The sequence below is a fragment of the Miscanthus floridulus genome, chromosome 12 (assembly GCF_019320115.1).
Source record: "Miscanthus floridulus cultivar M001 chromosome 12, ASM1932011v1, whole genome shotgun sequence".
NCBI classification, from domain to species: Eukaryota; Viridiplantae; Streptophyta; class Magnoliopsida; order Poales; family Poaceae; genus Miscanthus; species Miscanthus floridulus.
Genome location: NC_089591.1, coordinates 59,301,099 through 59,322,459, shown reverse-complemented (window position 1 = coordinate 59,322,459; position 21,361 = coordinate 59,301,099). Strand labels below are relative to the sequence as shown.

Sequence of the window (21,361 nt, the reverse complement as noted above, 5' to 3'; positions counted from 1 at the left end):
ATGCTGGCATACCATGGGGGGTCACCGAGCATGCACTGTGCCTCATCCTAGGCTCAAAGCCCACCAAGTAGTGCCTACGTCGCTTCGACAATGAGAGGCGCAGGGCCATAGGCGAAGAAATCACCAAACTCCTTGCAGCCGGATTCATCAGAGAGGTATTCCACTCTGACTGGCTTGTTAATCCCATTATTGTTAAAAAGAAGATCGGGAAGTGGAGAATGTGTGTTGACTATATGGGCCTCAACAAAGCGTGTCTGAAGGATCACTTTCCTTTGCCGTGCATAGACCAGATAGTCGACTCCACCTCGGGTTGTGAGATCCTCTCCTTTCTAGATGCCTACTCAGGCTATCACCAGATCATGATGAAAGAGTCTGATCAACTCACAACCTCATTCATCACCCCATATGGTTTGTACTACTACATAACCATGCCATTCGGCTTGAAGAACGCTGGCGCCACCTACTAGAGGTGCATGCAGCAATGCTTCACCGACCAAATTGACCCGCTCGATCAGTTCGACCAAATCGAGCGGCCAAGACCAATGATCGCCGTCTATGTTGATGACATAGTGGTCAAAATAGCTCAAGCCTGTGACCTAATCACAAACTTGGCTATGACATTCATGAACCTCTGAAGGTTCAACATCAGGCTGAATCCTAAAAAATGTGTTTTTAGGGTTCCAAAGGGGAAGCTGCTAGGATACATTGTGTTTGAGTGTGGCATTGAGGACAACCTCAAAAAAATCATGGCCATCTCCAACATGGGTCCCATACGCAATGTCAAGGGCATGCAAAGGCTCACCGACTGTCTGGCTGCCCTAAGTTGATTCATCTCCTGGCTCAACGAATGGGGGATGCCACTCTACAAGCTTCTCAAAAAGACAAACACTTTCGTTTGGACTGAGGAAGCCCAGTAGGCCCTAGAAAGCCTCAAAGCATCCCTGATGTTAGCCCCAATCCTTGTCGCTCCTGATCGAGGAGAACCCCTTCTCCTCTACTTTGTGGCCAGCAACCATGTGGTAAGCACCGCGTTGGTCGTTAAAAGGGAGGAGCTGGGACACCAGCTTAAGGTCTAGTAGCCCATATAATTCATCAGTGAAGTACTGCCGACCCCAAGGTCCAGTACCCCTAGGTCCAGAAACTTCTATACGCCATGCTAATGGTGACCCAGAAGCTCCTACACTACTTCACCGACAATGAAGTCGTGGTCGTCACTTCATACCCACTCGGGTTCACCATCCGCAACCACGACGCCGTGGGACAGATCTCTAAGTGGGCACTTGAACTCATGGGCCATGACATGAGGTACATCCCCCAAACCACCATTAAATCTTAGGCTCTCGTGGATTTTGTCGTCGAATGGATAGAGGTACAGCTACTGACCCCAGACGTCACCCACGAGTACTGGACAATGTACTTCAACGGGTCCATAATGGCGCCTAGCTCAGGGGCTGGAGTGGTTGTGATCTCTCTAGACGAGAGTAGGCTCCGCTACGTCATCCGCCTCCACTTTTTAGCCTCAAACAACGCCAAGGAGTATGAGGCCCTCATCAACGGACTACGCATCGCCATTGAGCTCGGTGCTACGTGACTCTACATTCGCGGTGACTTAGAGCTAGTTGTTGATCAGGTCATGAAGGAGTCCTGCAAAACCCCCCTCATGGTAGCATACTGCCAAGAGGTGTAGAAGCTCGAGGACAAATTCTAGGGGATCGAGCTACATCACGTCCCTCGAAGGGACAATTATGCCACCAATTTTCTTGCGAAATTGGCTGCCAGGAGGGATCCATCCCCAAGCGGGGTCTTCATCAACAACGTCCACGAGCCATCCGCCCGCATCCTAGAAGGTCCAATCTAAACACACCCCGATGCCCAGCTAGCGCTTGGGGGCTCCGACCCCAACGCCAAGCCAGCACCCAGGGGCTTCGACCCCAATGCCAAGACAGTGCTCGGGGGCTCTGATCCCAGAACCTCCATGATGATGTCACCGCAAACGTTGCCGTATTGGCACTCGATCAAACTGACTGGCGAGCGCTGCTACTCGCCTACCTTCTCGAGGAGGTTCTCCCCCTCGAAAGGACTAAAGCCTAGTGAATCACTCAACGCGCCAAGACCTTCATCGCACTCGGTGATGAGCTCTATAAACGAAGTCCATCAGGAGTGCTCATGAAGTGCGTCCCCACCACCTAGGGGAAGCAGCTCCTCCTAGAGGTCCATGCCAGGATTTGTGGACATCACGTGGCCCCAAGGTCACTGGTTGAAAAAGCCTTTCGCCAAGGTTTTTACTAGCCCACCGCGCTATGAGATGTAGAGGAGGTCGTCCACAGGTGTGAAGGATGCCAGTTCTATGCTCGGCAAACCCATTTGCCAGCACAGGAGCTCCGAACCATCCCCATCACCTAATCATTCACAGTCTGGGGCCTCGACATAGTGGGGCCCCTCAAAAAGGGCCAGGCGGCTTCACTCACCTACTCGTAGCAGTCAACAAGTTCGCCAAGTGTATAGAGGCCAAGCCCATTACCAACATCCGCTCAGAGGACGTAGTCAAATTCTTCCTTGATATGATCTACCAGTTCGACGTTCCTAACTATATCATCACTGACCATGGGACTAACTTTACCAAAAAGAAGTTCCTAGACTTTAGTGATGGATACGACATCAGGATCGACTGGGCCTCGGTTGGACATCCATGAAATAATGGTTAGGTCGAACATGCCAATGGCATGGTCCTCCAAGAACTTAAGTCACGCATCTTCAACCGACTCAACAAGTACATCAGGCAATGGGTTGTAGAGGTCCTAGTTATCCTCTGGAGCCTAAGAATGACCCAAACTAATCCACAGGGTTCACACCCTTCTTCCTGGCCTATGGAGTTGAGGCAGTGCTGCCCTCTGACCTCGACCACAGTGCCCCAAGAGTGAAGGCTTTCGATCATGACCGAGCCACGGATGCTCAACAAGACGTAGTCGACCTGCTTGAAGAGGCCTGTGAGACGACCATCATCCACTCCACTCGCTACCAACAAACCCTCCGCAGGTACCACGAAAGGAAGATCAGAGGGAGGATACTCGAAGTCAGCAATCTCGTACTCCGGAGGACCTAATCAACGAAGAAAAAACACAAGCTCTCTCCACCATGGGAAGGGCCCTATATGGTGACTGAAGTAATCCAACTAGGCACCTACCGACTGGAGGACAATAATGACAATGTGCTCACCAACACTTGGAACATTGAACAGCTACGTCGTTTTTCCCCTAAATTTGGTCTAACCGCTTTTTAGTCAACACTTGCCCCTATAAAGCACCCCAGCACAAACACTTTCAGCCTGCGTCGCTTGGGGGCTCCATAAGGGTACAATACTAAATACTACCTCTCATTTGTACTCCCTTTTTTACTGACACATGGTAAACAACTTCGTCCCTGAACGGAAGCGCATTTTTTTTCCTTTGATTGCCCTATGTAACTTTTGTTCTTACTCCTAACCGAACGCACCCCGCATGACCTATGGTTATGAGCAGCTGAGCCCCGCGGGCCATGCCTAGGCTCTTAAAAAAGTTGTAGCCTATGGAACTAACGGGCAGGTACAAAAAAGAAAGGACAAAAAACAAAAGATATGCTAGGATAAAAACAAGGAATGGATAGTGATTTCTATCAAAAATAGTACTGATGTATTCGTTGATACAAGAAATAGACCAAGAGACAGGTAGGGAGCGAAGGGATGCCCCATGTAGGCCATGCCGACTCTGTCACAAATGATGAGCACGGGTCCTGGTCGGACATTTCTGACTGGAGCTCTCCAAACCCCATCACTCGGGTCGTCAAGGTAACACTACCAAACCCCCTCTATTTCTTTATAATCATTTCATACATCTATACGTGCATTCATTCCATACGTCCGTGCCTCCTAGATGATTTGGGCCCTAAACCGCCCAGGGGCTCGAGAACTAAGCATTGCACGTGCAGCAAAATGCATCACAATGCTCCATGTTGCATCATGAAGTGGCAGTTGCCTCATTCGACATGAGCAACAACAGAGCCAGGGGAGAAAAATGTAGATGAGCCATGTGCGGCCCTCGCCCAGTCTGGCATATAGGGTTGTCTCAACCTTCTCATTCGATCCTAAACCTCTTACCAAGTCCACAAAATCGCCATCGAGGGGAGACTGTTAGGCCACCTAGGTCAGTCTCCAAAAAGACCTAGGCATCTACCGGGTTGCAGGTAAAGGAGTAGTGGAATGTCACAAGAGGGCTATGTCGACCCCGTCATGAATGATGGACCTAGATTCCACTCGATCATACCCGTTAGCGAACTCACTGAGCATGTCACTCGAGCCCGAGCGATCGGGACAAGTGACAAAACTCAGCCCCTCCGGTTGTGAGGAATTGAGGACGGGGTAACGCACACAACTCAAACTAACCCCTAATAAAGCCCAATGGGGTTTGGGGGCTCAAGACACAAAATGCCTGGGTCTGTGACCCTGAACGCGCCCCATCAGGATCCATGACTCCAACTCGCCCGATCCCACGGCGCGCACCGATGCCAGGATCAGTGAGCTCTGCCTCGCTCAATCCCTAAACTAACTAACTGCCTCGGCTGCGCGAGCTGCACCGACGCCCAGATCCGCGAGCACCGCCTTGCCGCCTCGCCCGATCCCTAAACTAACTAACTAACTACCTCAGCTACGCGGGCTGCACCGATGCCAGGATCTGCGAGCACCGCCTTGTTGCCTCATCTGATCCCTAAACTAACTAACTAACTACCTTAGCTATGCGGGCTACATCGACGCAAGGATCCACGAGCACCGCCTTGCCGCCTCGCCTGATCCCAAAAAATAACTGCCTCGGCTGCGTGGGCTACACCAGAGCCAAGATCCATGACTCTGACTTGACTGATCCCACGGTGCGCATCGATGCTAGGATCCACGAGCTCTATCTTGTCCGATCTCTAAGACTAACTACCTCACCCGGTCCCACGGCGCGCAACGACGCCAGGACCTACAAGCTCCATCTCACCCAATCCCTCGAAACTAACTCCCTCAACTGCACAATGATGCCTTGGTCGATGACTCCGTCTCGACTAAAAAACATGCACACACACACCCGCTAAACAAACACCCCCAGACGGTTCTGCCTAAACCACCCAGGGCTCGGGGCTACACCTGTGGGTGCGCTCGCGCACACCCACCGATGAAACGAAAACCTCCCCCACTGGTAACATAGAAAACCCCTAGATGGTTCTTACCATAACCTCCCAGGGGCTCGGGGGCTACACCCGTGGGTGCGCTCGCGTGCACCCATCGTCGAGACAAAAAAAACCCTAGATGATTTTGCCCGAATCGCCCGGGGGCTTAGGGGCTCCTGTCGGGTTCATAAACCCGGGGTCCCTCATGGACCGACTTCTCCGCATAGGCTCGACCTAAGAAGACAATGCGCAACTCATGGGCCGGCCCAAGTGTCTAAAACAATAGGCCAGAAGGGTAGTCCAGTCACCGACCAGAAGGTCAGGTCAAGGAGGAACAACACTAGCTTGTCAACTCTGGCCCACCTCTTTGACCGGAGCGCTCACTTCGGTCTCCAGTGCCTTCGGATGGTCTCTCCGACTAGAAGGCCTGGCAAAGCACTACCTCTGACTCCAACCCCACATCTCCGACCGAGGTATGCAAAGACCCTGCTCACTGCTCTTCTTCGACTGGCGCAACCAAAGCCGACTGGGACCAACCGACCAGGGATGCCCGCCCGAAAGGGACTAGGGAACGAACGGAGAAAGCAAGGCAAGGCGCTCAAGTCAAACCATGATACCAAGGACCATACCCTATCACCTATAGGAATAGTACTCTGTAACCACCCTGATACAAATAGTATTGTAGGCGCCGACATTTTCCTCTATAGTATTGTGGGCGCCGTTAACTTCCATACGGTAAGGCCCCCCCACATGCATCTGGGCATCAATAGTATTGTGGGCACCAGGATTTACTGTACCAAGTGAACATGCTGAGACTCCTCACATGCCTCTAGGCATCAACAGTATATGCAGGTGCCGACATCTACCATACCCAAAACAAGACGACATAACCTCCCACATACAACCGACATTCAACAGTGTTGTGGGCGCCTACCATCCTCTTGTACCCACCGACATGTGCAACAAGACTTAGAAGCATACGAACTCTCTCCCTCTCACTTATAAGGCCATCCCCTTCATCTATAAAAGGGGATGCGCTCTCTCCCAAGAGACTAAGTTGATTCAAGTTCATACAAGTTAATCCAGATTGATCAAGTTCACTAGCTCACAACCACAGAACCGCCAGGTTTGGAACTCAAGCACATGCTTGAACACTTAGCTCATAGAGGAGCTCCTATTGCTCTTGGTCCTTCTGACCAGAGCCGACCGGACCTCTCGTGCACCCCATCTTTCTCCTTCTTGTTTGTAACCCCACTGCAAACTTCAAGCACCTAGGCTCAGGAATAAAGTCATCGACTGACTCAAACTAGACATAGGGCACATTGCCTGAACCAGTATAAACCCTGTGTCATTGAGTGCTAGGCCACCTCCGATCATAGCATACGGCAAAACTACAAATATTTACTTGTTGGTCACTTTTTGCACTGATACAAAGCAATCAAGAAGCTTGCCATTAGTGAAGTAAAGCCCATCAAAGATGAAGATGAAGACCATGTTGTGCATGATGATCTTGATCCAACCATTCATCATGTTTCATCCAATGAACATGGTGAAGTTTCTGCAACAATAAATAATCAAGATGGGAGATCAAATGAAGCACAAGGTCATTCTCATGAAGATGGTGTCAATAATGAGCAAGCTCAAGCTCAACTCATCAATGAAGAAAGAAGTGAAGTCAACCCTCCACAAGCTCATGATTGTGATCCTCCAATTGATCATGACCATGATGATGATGATGATGATGATGGCCCTATCCAAAGATCAACTCAAGTGCCATATCCTAGAGTGCATCAATCCATTCAACAGGGTCATCCCATTGATAACATATTGGAGAGCATTCGATGAGGGATAACTACATGTTCCCGTTTAGCAAGTTTTTGTGAATATTACTTGTTTGTTTCTCCTTTGGAACCTCATAGGGTGGAAGAGGCACTTGATGATCCAGATTGGATGATAGCCATGCAAGAGGAGTTGAACAACTTCACTTAGAATGAAGTCTGGTCCTTGGTGGAAAGGCCCAAGCAAAATGTGATTGGAACCAAGTGGGTCTTCCGCAACAAGCAAGATGAGCATGGCGTGGTAACAAGGAACAAGCAAGGTTGGTGGCTCAAGGATTCAATCAAATTGAAGGCTTGGATTTTGGGGAGACCTATGCACCAGTGGCTAGGCTAGAATCAATTCGTATTCTACTCGCCTATGCCGCCCATCATGACTTCAAGCTATATCAAATGGACATGAAGAGTGCATTTCTCAACGGCCCCCTATCCAAGTTGATGTATGTAGAGCAATCACTAGGCTTTGAAGACCCCAAGTATCCAAACCATGTCTACAAGCTCGACAAGGCGCTCTATGGGCTTAAATAAGCCTGTAGGGGACCGTGACGTCTAAGAGGGAGGGGTGAATTAGGCAACTTAAAATTCTAACTCTAAACTATGGCCACTTTTTCTAACCTTAGCAAAACCTATGCAAAAAATAAACTATCTAAATGTGCAACTTATGGTTTTTCTAATGTGTTGCTATCTCTACCGCAAAAGAGTAATATAATCAATGTAAATGCGGAAGCTAAAGAGCAAGGTAGAGATATGCAAACTCCATGTCGATGACTCTGGTATTTTTACCGAGGTATCAAGAAGCGTGCAAGCTTCCCCCTAGTCCTCATTGGAGCCCCTCACAAGGAATCCCTCGCAAGGGCCAAGCTCCTAGTTGGGTAACTTCGTGGATAGCCTTGGGCCTTCCCCATATGCAAGTAGGTCTCTGACGTGCCTTCCGGCAAGCCTCTCCTGGATGCGCCCTACCGTCTTCACTATCAAGCTTCCTGGCCAAAATGTCGTGAGCCTTATTCCCTTCGGTACACAGTGGTGGCCCCACCACAAACATGGTTGGTGTGATCTCACAAGACTACAAGCCCCTCCGATGTATAACAATGGTGCTCGCAAGCACCGAGTGGTAAGAGGTATACAAACCTCACTAAACACTAGGCCTAAATCTAGAGTAAGCGCATAAGCGATGGTCTAATCAACTTAAGCACTTCGCAAAGCACCTACGCTAATCACCTAATAAAACACTAAGAACTATGCAAGTGGAGATCACTAAAATGGTGTAACAACACCCTTGATATGTCTCCTTAGCTCCACACTACTCAAATGGCCGGTTGGGGGTTGTATTTATAAGACCCACTGAGAAAGTAGCCATTGGGGACGAAGTCCCATTTTTCTACTACTGACTGGACGCTGATCATGTCCTGACCGGACGCATCCGATCGTCTCGACCGTTAGTGCTACGATCAACTGATTGGACACTGCCAGCGTCCGGTCACATGCCACCGAACGCGTCCGGTCATAGTTTCACCGCTCTAGAACCTCTCTGTACTCGATCGAATGCTGCAGTTCTACATCCAGTCAGTTTTGCCACCAGCGTCTGGTCCAGTGTCCAGGTCACTGCTGCTGTTAGTTGAGCCTCCTGATCGGAAGCGTCCGGTCGCTTTCCGTCAGCATCCTGGTCCAGCGTTCGGTCACCTTCGTGAGCTCGTTTCTTTCGTGATCTTACGTGCGGCTTGGTTCCTATCTTCAGTGATTGGATTTTGCTTGATCTCTTGGGTCTTCCCTTGTGTTTCTAAGGTCTTGCTTAAGGTGTTGATCATCAGATCATCACATCGCCTTCGTCTAAGTCACGTCTTGCATCCTATTGAACTATAAAACAAACACTTGCAAATTCATTAGTCCAATTTGGTTGTGTTGGTCATCAAACACCAAAATCCAAAGTAAATGGGGCTAGGGTCCATTTTCCTTACAATCTTCCCCTTTTTGGTGATTGATGACAACACAACCAAAGCAAACAAATAATAAAAATTTGCAATTGAAAAGCAATCTACTTGCTAGGATGCAATGCAAGGGGCAAGGTTATATGATGCTAAAAGATACTACTTGTAAGACTAAATAAAAACTTATCTTGCCCTTGCAAATGTACCCATGTGGCATTATGGATTTAAACCTTGCTTCCTACAAAATATCCCCATTACATAGGCAATCCATAATCCACTATCCTCATTTTCTCGGACCATTACCACTTGTAGACACCACTTGTAGACCTATTACCATTTGTAAATGATCTAGCTTTGGTCCTACAAATTAATGCTTGCTTTTGGTCCTCTAAATTCTCTCCTTTGGAATCAAACACCAAAAAGGAAGACATTAGTAGCACAAGGGAGGGTCAAACTTTGTGATCCTTTGTGTGTAGAGTGAAATAGATCACAAAATTTGACTCTCACATTATATAGATTAAGCTCCTCCTAAATATATGTATACATATGGTAGAAGGCAAAGCATATGCATAATTAGTAAATTATTGCACAAGGGAATTTAATCTATATAATGCATGGAGAAAGCATGTAAACATCAAAGTGAAATCAACATGATGATATCGGTTTAGAAATACCACATGTGGAAACCAATTTGAATTCTACCACTTGCAATAGGTGGTGGATATTTGAGGTATGATGCTTAACTCCGGGGACTCCATTTTCCTTACAATGAAACTACTACACACATGATAAGCTTGAAAAGGTGTTAGTCTCAAAGCATCCAACTTGAAGAGTAATCCTCTCCCTAAATTCATGCACACAAGTATGGAATACTTGTAGGAAACATGCACATTGATTTTAGAATAAAAAATATCACTTGAAAGATGACATCACATGAATGTGAGTCTTTTTCGAAGGCGATATTCAGGGAGAGATTATATACAATTTGGACTTTGGCACATATTAGATGAATAATCAAAATACAAGCTATGTGCCGTGCTCCTAAACAATTTTAAACCATGTAGGTTTGCTCCAAGGGTTAAGAATGAAACCAAGCAAGCCTACCATAAGATATACCTAGTGTATGCATGACAAAAGATGTAAGCATGCAAATACAAACCTAGGCATGAAGAGTAACTAGATGCTTAAAGATACCAATTTGTAACAAAGTTAAATCTAATACAATTGAAGCAAATATAATCTAGTTACCTAATATGGGAATGGGGAATTTGGGTCAATAGTATTCACTAACCCACTTGGCAATGATTTTGTCCATCATGATGCACCCCATGAAATGCATCCATACTTTTGCCAAGTCTTCCAATTCCCCTGAAGTCCATTGGACTTCTCACTTCCCTTCGAGATCCAAACCTTCTTAGTGCTCTTCATGTTGGAAATGATTTCCTTTGGCACCCAAAAGCATTTGACCCCATTAATGGCTTGCGTGTTCACCTTGATGGCCACCACCTTGTTATTTTTCTTCTTCTTTAACAAGTATGGTGTGGAGGCCTTCTTGTCCACCTTGTTGGTGTAGGTGTTGGAGAGCTTCCTTGTTTGCTTCTTCTCTTTCTTCTTTGCTCCTCCCTCATTCTTCACCTTGCACTCATAGGACTTGTGACCTTCCTTGTGGCATACGTAGCAAACCACGATTTGTCCTTCATCAAGCTTCTTCACTCCCCTGACGGTGTTATCTTGATGAAGTTGGGCTTGCTTCGCCTTACCTTTCACTTGAGTCAAGTCCTTGGTGAGGCGAGCTACTTCTTGCTTGAGTTGTTCATTCTCCTTTACAACCTCTTGTGTGCATGTATCTACAATAACTTTCTCAACACAAACTTGGTTGCACAAACATGAGTCTAAACATTAATCATTACAAGAAGTAGAGGCATCCTTTTTAGACATGTTAAAGATAGAACTTTTCTTTTTAGATGCCTTGGTGGGGGTTGTACTAATGGCTTCAAGATTAGCAACTTTATTAGTTAGCTCATCACAATGTTTGCACATGGTTTCCATTTTAGCAAACAAACTTTTATAAGCATCTTGTGAGCTAGCTAACTTTTCTTTTAAGTTTTCATTTTTCTTTACAAGTTGCTCATCATTGATTGTGCATGCATTTGTTGTTGCACTAGCCTTAAGTAGCTCAATTTTAGTAGATAGTTCAACATTGAGATTAGCAAAGTTCTCATATTGTTCAAGCAAAGTTTTGTATGCTTCTTGTGAACTATCTAGCTTTTCTTTTATTTTTCCGAGCTTCTTTTGTTGACTAGTGCAAGCTTTAGCATAATTAAGATTTTGTTGCACAATTTCTTCATAAGAAGGTATTTCATCATCACTATCACTCTCACTAGAGGATGAGCTTTCATTACCTCATGCCATAAGGCACATATGAGAAGAGCTTGATGATGAGTGCTTACGTCCTCGCCTCTTGTGATGGTGTTCTTCTTCACTTGAAGAATCATCCCATGACTTTATTGATGTGAGGGCTTGGTTCTTGCATGCCTTCTTCTTTGTCTTGGGTGTGAGCTTGTTTGGACAAACTTCCACAAAGTGCCCTAACTCACCGCATCTATAGCATCCTCTTTTTCTTTGCTCATTTCTTTGATTTGTGAAAATGAGATCTTGGATTTGGATGGGCACACCCTTGACATTGAGCTTTTGGATCATCTTTTCCACCTTGTTGATTAGTTTGATTTATTCTTCATTAAGGTTGGAGGTGGAGGAGGAAGATTGATCATCATCACTTGAATCTTCATCATCATCATCATCTTCTTCTTCACTTGAGGAGCTTGAGCTTGAGCTTGTCTCAACTTGTTTGCTCTTCATCTTCCTTTTCTCACTACATGCGAGAGCTTTGCCTTTGCTTGATGAAGAGGCTTCTTCTTGACCCATCTTGCGTGACATTTCAAATGCCACTATCTTGCCAATGACTATGGCCAGGGGTCATGGTGCTCAAGTCCTCCTATGTTGTGAAGGATGGTGATGATGCTTGCATATTTCTTTTGTGGTAGCACGGTGATGATCTTCCTCATGATATCCGCATCATCTAGCTTTGTTAGTCCTATTGAATGGAGCTCATTGATAATTAGATTCAAACAAGAATACATATCATGAACAAGCTCATCATCATTCATTGTAAAGGAATCATAATTTTGCTTAGCTAGACAATGCTTTTGCTCATGGACATTAGATATGCCATCATGGAGCTCTTGGAGTTTTAACCATATTTCATGTGTCCGTATTTGAAGTGAATACTTGGTTAAAAACATCCATGTTAAAAGATTCAAACATGCAATTCTTAGCTCTAGCATTGAAATGAATTTCCTTTACATCACTCTTTGTGGGTTTATCAGGATTCTTAATGGGTTTTATCCCATCACGAGTGACTCTCTAGACTCCCAAATCAACCGCCTAGCAAGCCATTCTAGCTCTATAATAAGGGAAGTTAGTGCCAGTCAAAGTTTAGGAGGCCTAAAGGTATCCATCCTAAACACTATAAATAGAGTCGGCTCAACGACTGGTTAAGTCCAAAGGTCCAAATTGAGCCAACCGGCTCTGATACCACTTATAGGGGACCGTGACACCTAAGAGGGGGGGTGAATTAGGCAACTTAAAATTCTAACTCTAAACTATGGCCTCTTTTTCTAATCTTAGCCAAACCTATACCAAAGATAAACTATCTAAATGTGCAACTTATGGTTTTGCTAATGTGTTGCTATCTCTACCGTAAAAGGAGTAATATAATCAATGTAAATACGGAAGCTAAAGAGCAAGGTAGAGATATACAAACTCTTGTCGACGACTCTGGTATTTTTACCGAGGTATCGAGAAGCGCACAAGCTTCCCCCTAGTCCTCGTTGGAAGCCCCTCGCAAGGAATCCCTCGCAAGGGGCCAAGCTCCCTGGTCAGGTAACTCCGTGGATAGCCTCGGGCATTCCCCACGCGCAAGTGGGTCTCCGACGTGCCTCCTAGCAAGCCTTTCCTAGATGCTCCCCGCCGTCTTACTATCAAGCTTCCGGCTGAAATGTCACGGGCCTTGTTCCCTTCAGTACACGGTGGCGGCCACACCACAAACACGGTTGGTGTGATATTGCAAGATTACAAGCCCCTCTGATGTACAACAATGGTGCTCACAAGCACCGAGTGATAAGAGGTATGCAAACCACACTAAACACTAGGCCTAAACCTAGAGTAAGAGCATAAGCGGTGGTCTAATCAACCTAAGCACTTCACAAAGCACCTACGCTAATCACCTAATAAAACACTAAGCACTATACAAGTGGAGATCACTAAAATGGTGTATCAACACCCTTGATATGTTTCCTTAGCTCCACACTACTCAAATGGCCGGTTGGGGGTTGTATTTATAAGCCCTACTAAGAAAGTAGCCGTTGGGGATGAAGTCCCATTTTTCTACTACTGATCCAGACGCTGGTCACGTCCTGACTGGACACGTCTAGGTTATCCCGACCGTTAGAGCTATGATCAACTGATCAGGACACTACCAGCGTTCCGGTCGTAGTTTCATCGCTCTAGAACCTCTCTGTACTCGATCGGACGCTGTAGTTCTACGTCCGATCAGTTTTGCCACCAACATCCGGTTGCTACTGCTGTTGTCGAGCCTCCTGATCAGAGCATCCGATCACTTTCCGCCTAGCATCTGGTCTAGCGTCTAGTCACCTTTGTAAGCTCGTTTCTTCGTGATCTTGCATCCGGCTTGGTTCCTATCTTCGTGCTTGGACTTTGCTTGATATCTTGGTCTTGACCAAGGAGGAAAGGATGTCAATCAAAAGGTATATCGCTCCATGATTGGATCACTTCTTTACCTTTGTGCATCTAGGCCCGATATTATGCTTAGTGTGTGCATATGTGCAAGATTTCAAGCTAATCTGAAAGAATGTCATTTGATGGCCGTTAAGAGAAATTTTTGGTATTTAGTGCACACTTCTAATCTTGGCTTGTGGTATCCTATGAGCTCCACTTTTGAGTTACTTAGGCTATTTCGATTCGGATTATACCGGTTGCAAAGTAACCCAAAAGAGTACTACCGAGACTTGCCAATTTATTGGTCGATCCTTGGTGTCTTGGAGCTCTAAAAAGTAAAATTCTATTGCTTTGTCCACCACCGAAGCTGAGTATGTGGCAACCGATGCTTGCTGTGCCCAACTACTTTGAATGAAGCAAACCTTAAAGGACTTTGGATGTGAGTTAACCAAGATTCCACTTTTGTGTGACAACGAGAGTGCCATTAAGTTGGCAAACAACCCTATAAACCACTCTTAAACAAAGCACATAGACATTCGGCATCATTTTTTGAGAGACCACGAAGCCAAAGGAGATATTCGCCATTCATCATGTGAGCACCGAAAAGCAATTAGCCGATATCTTCACAAAGCCCCTAAATGAGTTAAGATTTTGTGCTTTGAGGAGTGAACTAAATATCATTGATTCTCGTAACGTGGCTTGATCCCTTGCACACACATTTTGTTTGATCTAGTTAGGAGAAAATAATTAAGAAAACATTGTGTGACACATTCAAAATCTATTTTATAATTATCATAAGTGACTATTGCTTTGTGTTGGTTGAATGAAATCTAGTCACCTGTGAAAATGTTAGTGTTCATCATATTTTTGCCCCGCATGGTAGACTGAGTGTAGGTTGAGGTGTTTTTTAGTTTCCCTACGTTGAAAGTCCCGACGTAGGTCGGAACTCCCAATGGCCAGAAGTCATGGCTCGTGCTAGAACTCTCGACCATCGGAAGTCCCGACGTACGCCGGGAGTCCCAACGTAGATCTGAGTTTTTGATCAGCAGCCGCATTGTTTTACCTACTCATTTATAACCGGCCCGGTCCCTTTTACTGTGGTTACTCTCTCCATCCCTACACTCCTATCACCATCCCTCTCCTCATGTTGCCCTAACCCTTCCATGTGCTGCCCCTGCCCTTCCATGCTCCTCGTGTCGTCGTGCCCTGTCCACGACTCTGGCCTACTAGAGGTTCCGGCTACCCTCCCTTCTGGTAGCGCTGCCAGGAGTCCTACCGGCTCTTTCAACCACCGCTCAGGGCTTCGATCTCCTTCCTTGGCTCAGTGGTGTGGTGGGGATTCCATTCGTGGTGGTGCTAGGGATCATCGATTTGTTCGTGGACTATGATTTCATCTTTCTCCATCTCCTCTTTCCTCGATTCAAGGTACTACCATGGCCCCCGAACCCTAATGCAATGTACCTTGTGATTTGCCTCTATTCTTTCTCCCTCTCTACTCCTCTATCCTCCTTGTATGAATGTGTGTCGTGATTTGAAGCCCCATGAATGGGATGGTCACCATGTGCGTCGGAGGTCCCGGCGACCGTCGGAGGTTTCGCCCATCAAAACTCCCGATGCTAGGCTGGAACTCCTAGCTGTCGGAAGTCCCAACTACGACCAGAACTCCTGACCCTAGGGTGACCACTCCATTCATGTTTCTTCAATTCTCAATGTTCGTTCATGTCTCGTTGTCTTGTTTCTTAGTTCCACTTCGTGTTCTTCACAGTCATGGACGGTGGCAGTCCCTCGCGTCATAAGGAGAAGCGATCCAAGAAGAACCAAGATCATGTCACTATCCCCAAGCCGTCTAGCCACACCAAAGCGGCATATCCCCATGCTGGTGCTGGAGGTCCCCATGCTACTGCTGGTGGTTCCCATGCCCATCGCCATGACGATCAAGGATCATCTGCTGCTGCTACTCCTCCTGCTCTGGCCTTTGTTGGGGATGTTCTAATTGTTGATGCCAAAGAAGAAGCTCTTGAGCATGCCGGCCGCACCATTGCTGCTCCACCAACTCGCACCTCGACTCATGGTCCAGGCTTTGTCTCTCAGCTCATTCCCTTCCCAGGTGTTTCGCCAGTCATGTGGGAGCCCGCCATGGCTCCTAATCCTACTAGTGGCTAGACCCCTCCTGTACCAGTGGACTATCATCACCGGGTTAATGACATCAGGTCCATGAGGGGAAGGAACCTTTATGCTGAGGACAAGAAGGATCTTCGGTTTGAGTATAGTTTCTGGCACCCATTCCATTATGACTTTTATGATTCCATTCTCTATCTAAAGTTTTTGAAAGAAAAGGGAGTCACCGGTCATTCAGATAAAGTGCATTGATGCATACTCTCTTGGTAAGTACAAGGAGCCCTGAGCTAGAGCAAATGGTTCATGATATACACTCAATGGGGCTATCGTACTTGCTGGAGTTTAGGAAGCATTGGAATAATGAGCTCATCTGTCAGTTTTATGCTTCATATCATCATGAGAGAGACCCTACTAGGTGATATTGACTTTATTCATTGGACCACTGAAGGCAAGCATTATAAGGTGGACTTCATCACTTTCACTGACCGCACTGCACCTGAGTTGACTGAGTATGACGACGTAGCTTTGGAGGAGTACCAACACATGTATCTTGATGGACATACAACTGATGGACATACAGTATATCTAAAGCCCTATTACTATGTCCTTAATAACATTCTGAGACAGATCTTGTATCCGAAGCAAGGTGACTCCACCTTCCTTCGTGATGATTCTTAGAAGGTGCTTCAGCGATTCGGAGATGAGTTTCAGAAATTTTCCATCAGCAGATACATTTGGAACAAGATCCATGATGCTACTAAGGATCCGATGAAGCATCTTCCCTATGCACCATACATTATGCATGTGATTGAGCAAGTGTCTGGCATCTAGTTTCCCATAGACACTCAGCACAATCTCCTAAAGATCTCCAACAAGACTTTCATCTCTGTTGCAAGAGAACTAAGGGAGAAAGATGCTGCTGCCAAAGCAAAAGGGAAAGGTGTTTTGGGTTCTCGCTCTCGCCGTGGTGCTTCACCACCTGCTGCTGCTGCTCGCCCTTCTAGTGCCGAGCCCCTTTCTTCCTCCTCCTTGGGTAAGAAGCCAAGCAAATTTAAGTTCCTCATGACATACATGTTTGGACAGTGTTGTGCTAGTGCTCAACGTGAGCACGATATGCAAGAGAGGCTCTACTAGTTGGAATAGCACGCAGGGATTGTATCTTCTCCTCCACCGCCATTTGTGCCTCCCTGTGATCCGTTGGCTTTATATGATGAGGCTTGTGCGGCATATGAAGATGATGTGACTTCTCACCCTCAGGGCAAGGGCAAGGCGATGGAAGAAGATGGGGAATACATAGAGGAGGAGGATGAAGACGATGATGGTGGTGAGGACGGTGACCAAGATAAGGATGATGACTACGAGGACGAGTAGTAGGTTAGTCATGCAGCCTACCCCTTTTGGCACTTGTTGACAAAGGGGGAGTGTTAGGCTTTGATATCTTGTAATAAGTTAGTTATTGGTCATTTTGTTTCGAGAATAAAAAAAAACTTTATCTTGTGTGAACTATTCTGTGTGGTGGCTAGCTTGTGATGGACAACTTTATATATATGTTTGTGATGAATGATTGTAGGACAAGTAATGGTTATTTATCTAACTTATTCGCTTGTACTTGTCTATACTTGTGATGGTGAATGGTTTTTGGATGGCCATGTGTTGCTTCAAGTTTTTTACTTTGAAATCTTGGCCATCATACTTATTTTTACTTGTTGTGTGAAATAACATGTGTCATATTGCATTTCTTTCCACGGATATCTATTAGTTCACACACACTTGTTGTACCCCACGGATTGCAAAATTTAGGGGGAGCTTTTGTCTTGATGTATGCAAATCATGTATAGATGATTCTAATTGATATTCAAATTCATGCATACATCAAGGGGGAGCTCTTCATAAATTTTGGGGATTCAAAAGCTTTAAATTATTTCATTCTTATAAAAGCCTAAGTTGGTTGTCATCAATTACCAAAAAGGGGGAGATTGAAAGTGCATTTGCCCCCTATGTGGGTTTTGGTGCATTGATGACATCCAAATTAGGGACTAATGTGATCTTAATGAGATATGTCGCAGCTATTAGTCCCATGAAAGATTCAAAGAGTTGATAAAGATGAAATGGTATCCCTCAATTCTTGAAGTTGTAAAGGCGGACAAACTCAAAACGCTCTCCAAAGGTTTTATTTTTAGTTTTTGAGTTTAGGATTGGCTGCACTAAAAAGAGGGATGCAAACTTAGTTGGTCTGAGGAAGATAGAGTGCTCAAGCAAAAAAATAAAATCAAAAGAGAGACACTCTAGCACCCCTACGAGCACATATATTATTTTTCTATGACTGTCGGTGTCGTAAGTCCGGATGTAAGCTAGAACTCCCTGACCGTCAGAAGTCATGACTCATGCCAGAAGTTTTGACTCCCAGTCACTGAGCCTGCACGGTGACTGTGGACATCGGAAGTCCCGCCACCTGTGGTTCTACTTGGTTGGTTATATGCGCCCGTTGGAAGTCCCGACACAAGTCGAGAGTCCCGACACCTGAAGCGGTGCTGGCTGGTTGACTGACTGCGCACGTCGGAAGTCTCGACGTACGTTGGGAGTTCCGACATTGACTTGCACTGCGTAGACTTCTGACCCTGTGTGAACAGTGCTTTCTATTAACGTCGGAAGTCCCGAGATCTGCGTCGGAACTTCCGACGTAGATCTGAACGGTTAGATTTCTACTTAGAGTATAAATAGCCCTCTCTTCACTTCTAACCGTTACGGACTCATTCACAACTGACCTAACTTCGTCCCAACAAGCTCCCAAGCAAGAAAGGCATCCCTCTTCCTTCCTCCTTTGCTCCAATCTTTGATTCCCTTAGGGTTTTGATTGAAAGGAGAGTGGATTAAGTGAGAGAATCACTTTGGCAAGCTTGAGCACTTGATTTCTTCGTCAAGCCGGTTGATTTTGCATCTATTACTCTTGGGGCTTTGCCCCTAGCCAGCTAGGCGTTGCCCAAGAGCTTCCATCTTAGTGGAAGAGCCTTGGAAAGTTTGTATTACCCTTTGAATTTCTTAGTGGAAAGCTCCAGTGACCTTTGTGGTCGCTTTGAGAGAGGCAAGGGGGTGGAATATACTCTGACTTTTGTGGTCACCTTAATAACGAGGACGTAGGAGCTCCTTTGTGGGGTTGCCGAACCTCAGAATAAATCCTTGTATTCCATGTGCTTGTTGTTGTGATTGCTAGAGATTACTTGTATTTATTTGTCTCTCTCTTGAACTTCATTTTAGGGTTTGAACTCGATCTACGGTTTGGAGGCATTACGGCGTCAAGAGAGTGATCCAACCTCTTCACCAAACCACAAGAAAGTGGGGTTGTAAGATTATTTATTCCGTAAAGTTAAATTTGGCACTGCTTTTGTAGTTCACGTAGGCGTCAGGACTGCTGACGTTTGTGCCAGAATTTCTGACGACGTTGAGAGTTCCGACCCAAACGCCGGGACTTCCAACATTGACTGACAAATTTGAACTTAGCATTTGTAGTTAATTTTAGATACGCCTATTCACCCCTCCCCCTCTAGGCATTGTTAGATCCTTTCACATATAGTGCTTCAGTATGCATTACATTTAATCCTTTCTTTTTCTTTGTACCTCCTTTTTCCTGCTAAACAAATGTTGGAGACATGAACACGTGCTTACAGTAAATATAACAGTAAATATAATAGACAATATGTAATCTTTTTATTAAACAACTAGATATTTATATTAGACTACCAAGATTGTATTTATTAAGTCACATACTATGGTGGGGTTGAATATGCTAATCTTGTATGAAAATAAATCATTAATAACTAATACGATTTGGAATAGTTGTCTTTGAATAATCAAATCAAATATACATAGAAACGTAAATTATATGTTTAGTCTAATACCTTTAATTTTTTTGTTTAGATTTGGATGGTTCTTTGTTGGACTTGGTAGGTGCTAAAGTGGCCAGTCTCTGCCTCATCACAAACAAATTGTATCTATAAATGTTAAAACGTCTTATAATTTAGAACGGATGAAGTGTTTAGTGATTTAGTAAAAGCTCATAAATTTGCCCCGTAATTTAGTATATATGTACCTGAATAAAATTCATGTGCAAATCGTTTTTACTCTACAAACTAAATTATCGAATGATCATAATAGAGAAAAGAAAAACAGAGATTTGCCACACAAAAAAAACAAGAGAGGGAATGAAGGATGTCAGCAGCTGTCGGCTCTGTTTTCAATGTTAGCACAAGGATTGCACTAAGCCATCTCAAATCTGCTATACGAATTGCTTATCTCATATTTGATTATACGACCTGTCAATTAAGTTTGTCCCACATGACCACAACTAATCGTACGAAAAAAAACTCAGTGAATCGTGGCATCATGCGAAATTTGAGATTACAGAAACAATTACAAAAAAAAAAAAAAAAAATTGGAAGTTCAAATGTAGATTTCTCAGGTGCTTGGAATTACACAATCAGAGCATTGCAAGTTCAGCAGTTCCATAGCAGAACATCACACAAAGAGATTCAGAAGAAAATAACAAATCCAGAACACATCAAGGCTGAGATCGCCAAATCAGATCGAGGCATCAAGAGCAATTCGATTCCACATAGATTGGGAGAGAGGAGCGCAAGAAGTGAAGGACTCACCTGAGGATAGGAATAGGATGGTGTGCGCGGTGCGCCCTAGGGATGAGGGCGCTGTACCTGGGGTGGAGCCATGGAGGGGCAGGTCTGAGCCGGCGGCGCCGCTGTGCAGGGGGTTGGCGTTGAACGCCTGCACGCCGGTTCTCCTCGCAGCTCGCACTAGTACCAGCGGCAACGTGACCGATCGACAGTGTTGGCTGCTGAAAGTTGAACCATTTTGACAAATTCGAATCACAGATCGGAGTTGGGAGAGGGTTTGTTGAGGATCCGTGCTCCTCACCTCGCCAGACGCACGAAGCCACGAACTGTGATGGGCGACCGGACGAGCTAAAAGTTGAACTGCCCCGCGAAGGTAGAGGGCAAATGTGTATCTCCTAATCTCCTATTCGCGTCCCGTCAAAATTTGGTGGGCAGGACCAGATCTTTTTTGGAGGGAAAACAATAGAATAGAGGTTTTATTACGTGGTCTCCCGACTCAGTTAAAAAAAATAGTGGAACTTGTTTAGTTATATTACTATATAAACTGAAATTTCACCTACTAAATCACGGGTGTATCTGGAAAACGTTAATGGATGTACCCAAACATCCAAATTATTTGTTATTTATTATCTATATTATCTAAAATTCCAAATTATCGGATATTTGTATTTATTAAAATGTTAATACAGATATATGAATCCATATACTTTTATCTATTGCAATCCAGATTCGTATTAAATAAATATGAAACGACATTATCCATACCCATGAATCCAGTAAAACAATCTAAAAGTTATATTAATTTTTTAATTCACAGATAATATGCATCATTTAAACTGTTCAAAGTTTATCTCTATATCTAATAAGATTATATTAATTT

At 45.1% G+C, this 21,361-nt stretch overlaps 1 long non-coding RNA gene across 1 annotated transcript in view; it reads right to left on the bottom strand.

Annotated features, from left to right (window-relative positions):
• The window catches only part of LOC136498203 (uncharacterized), a 32,096-nt gene extending 11,262 nt beyond the window's left edge, over window positions 1-20,834 (bottom strand). Inside the window, exons 1-2 of the long non-coding RNA XR_010769537.1 lie at window positions 20,783-20,834; window positions 20,506-20,702 (exon numbers count right to left, since the gene is read on the bottom strand). This is a non-coding gene — a long non-coding RNA (uncharacterized lncRNA). The remainder of the gene's footprint in view (window positions 1-20,505; window positions 20,703-20,782) is intronic.
• Between the last annotated feature and the right edge of the window lie 527 nt (window positions 20,835-21,361).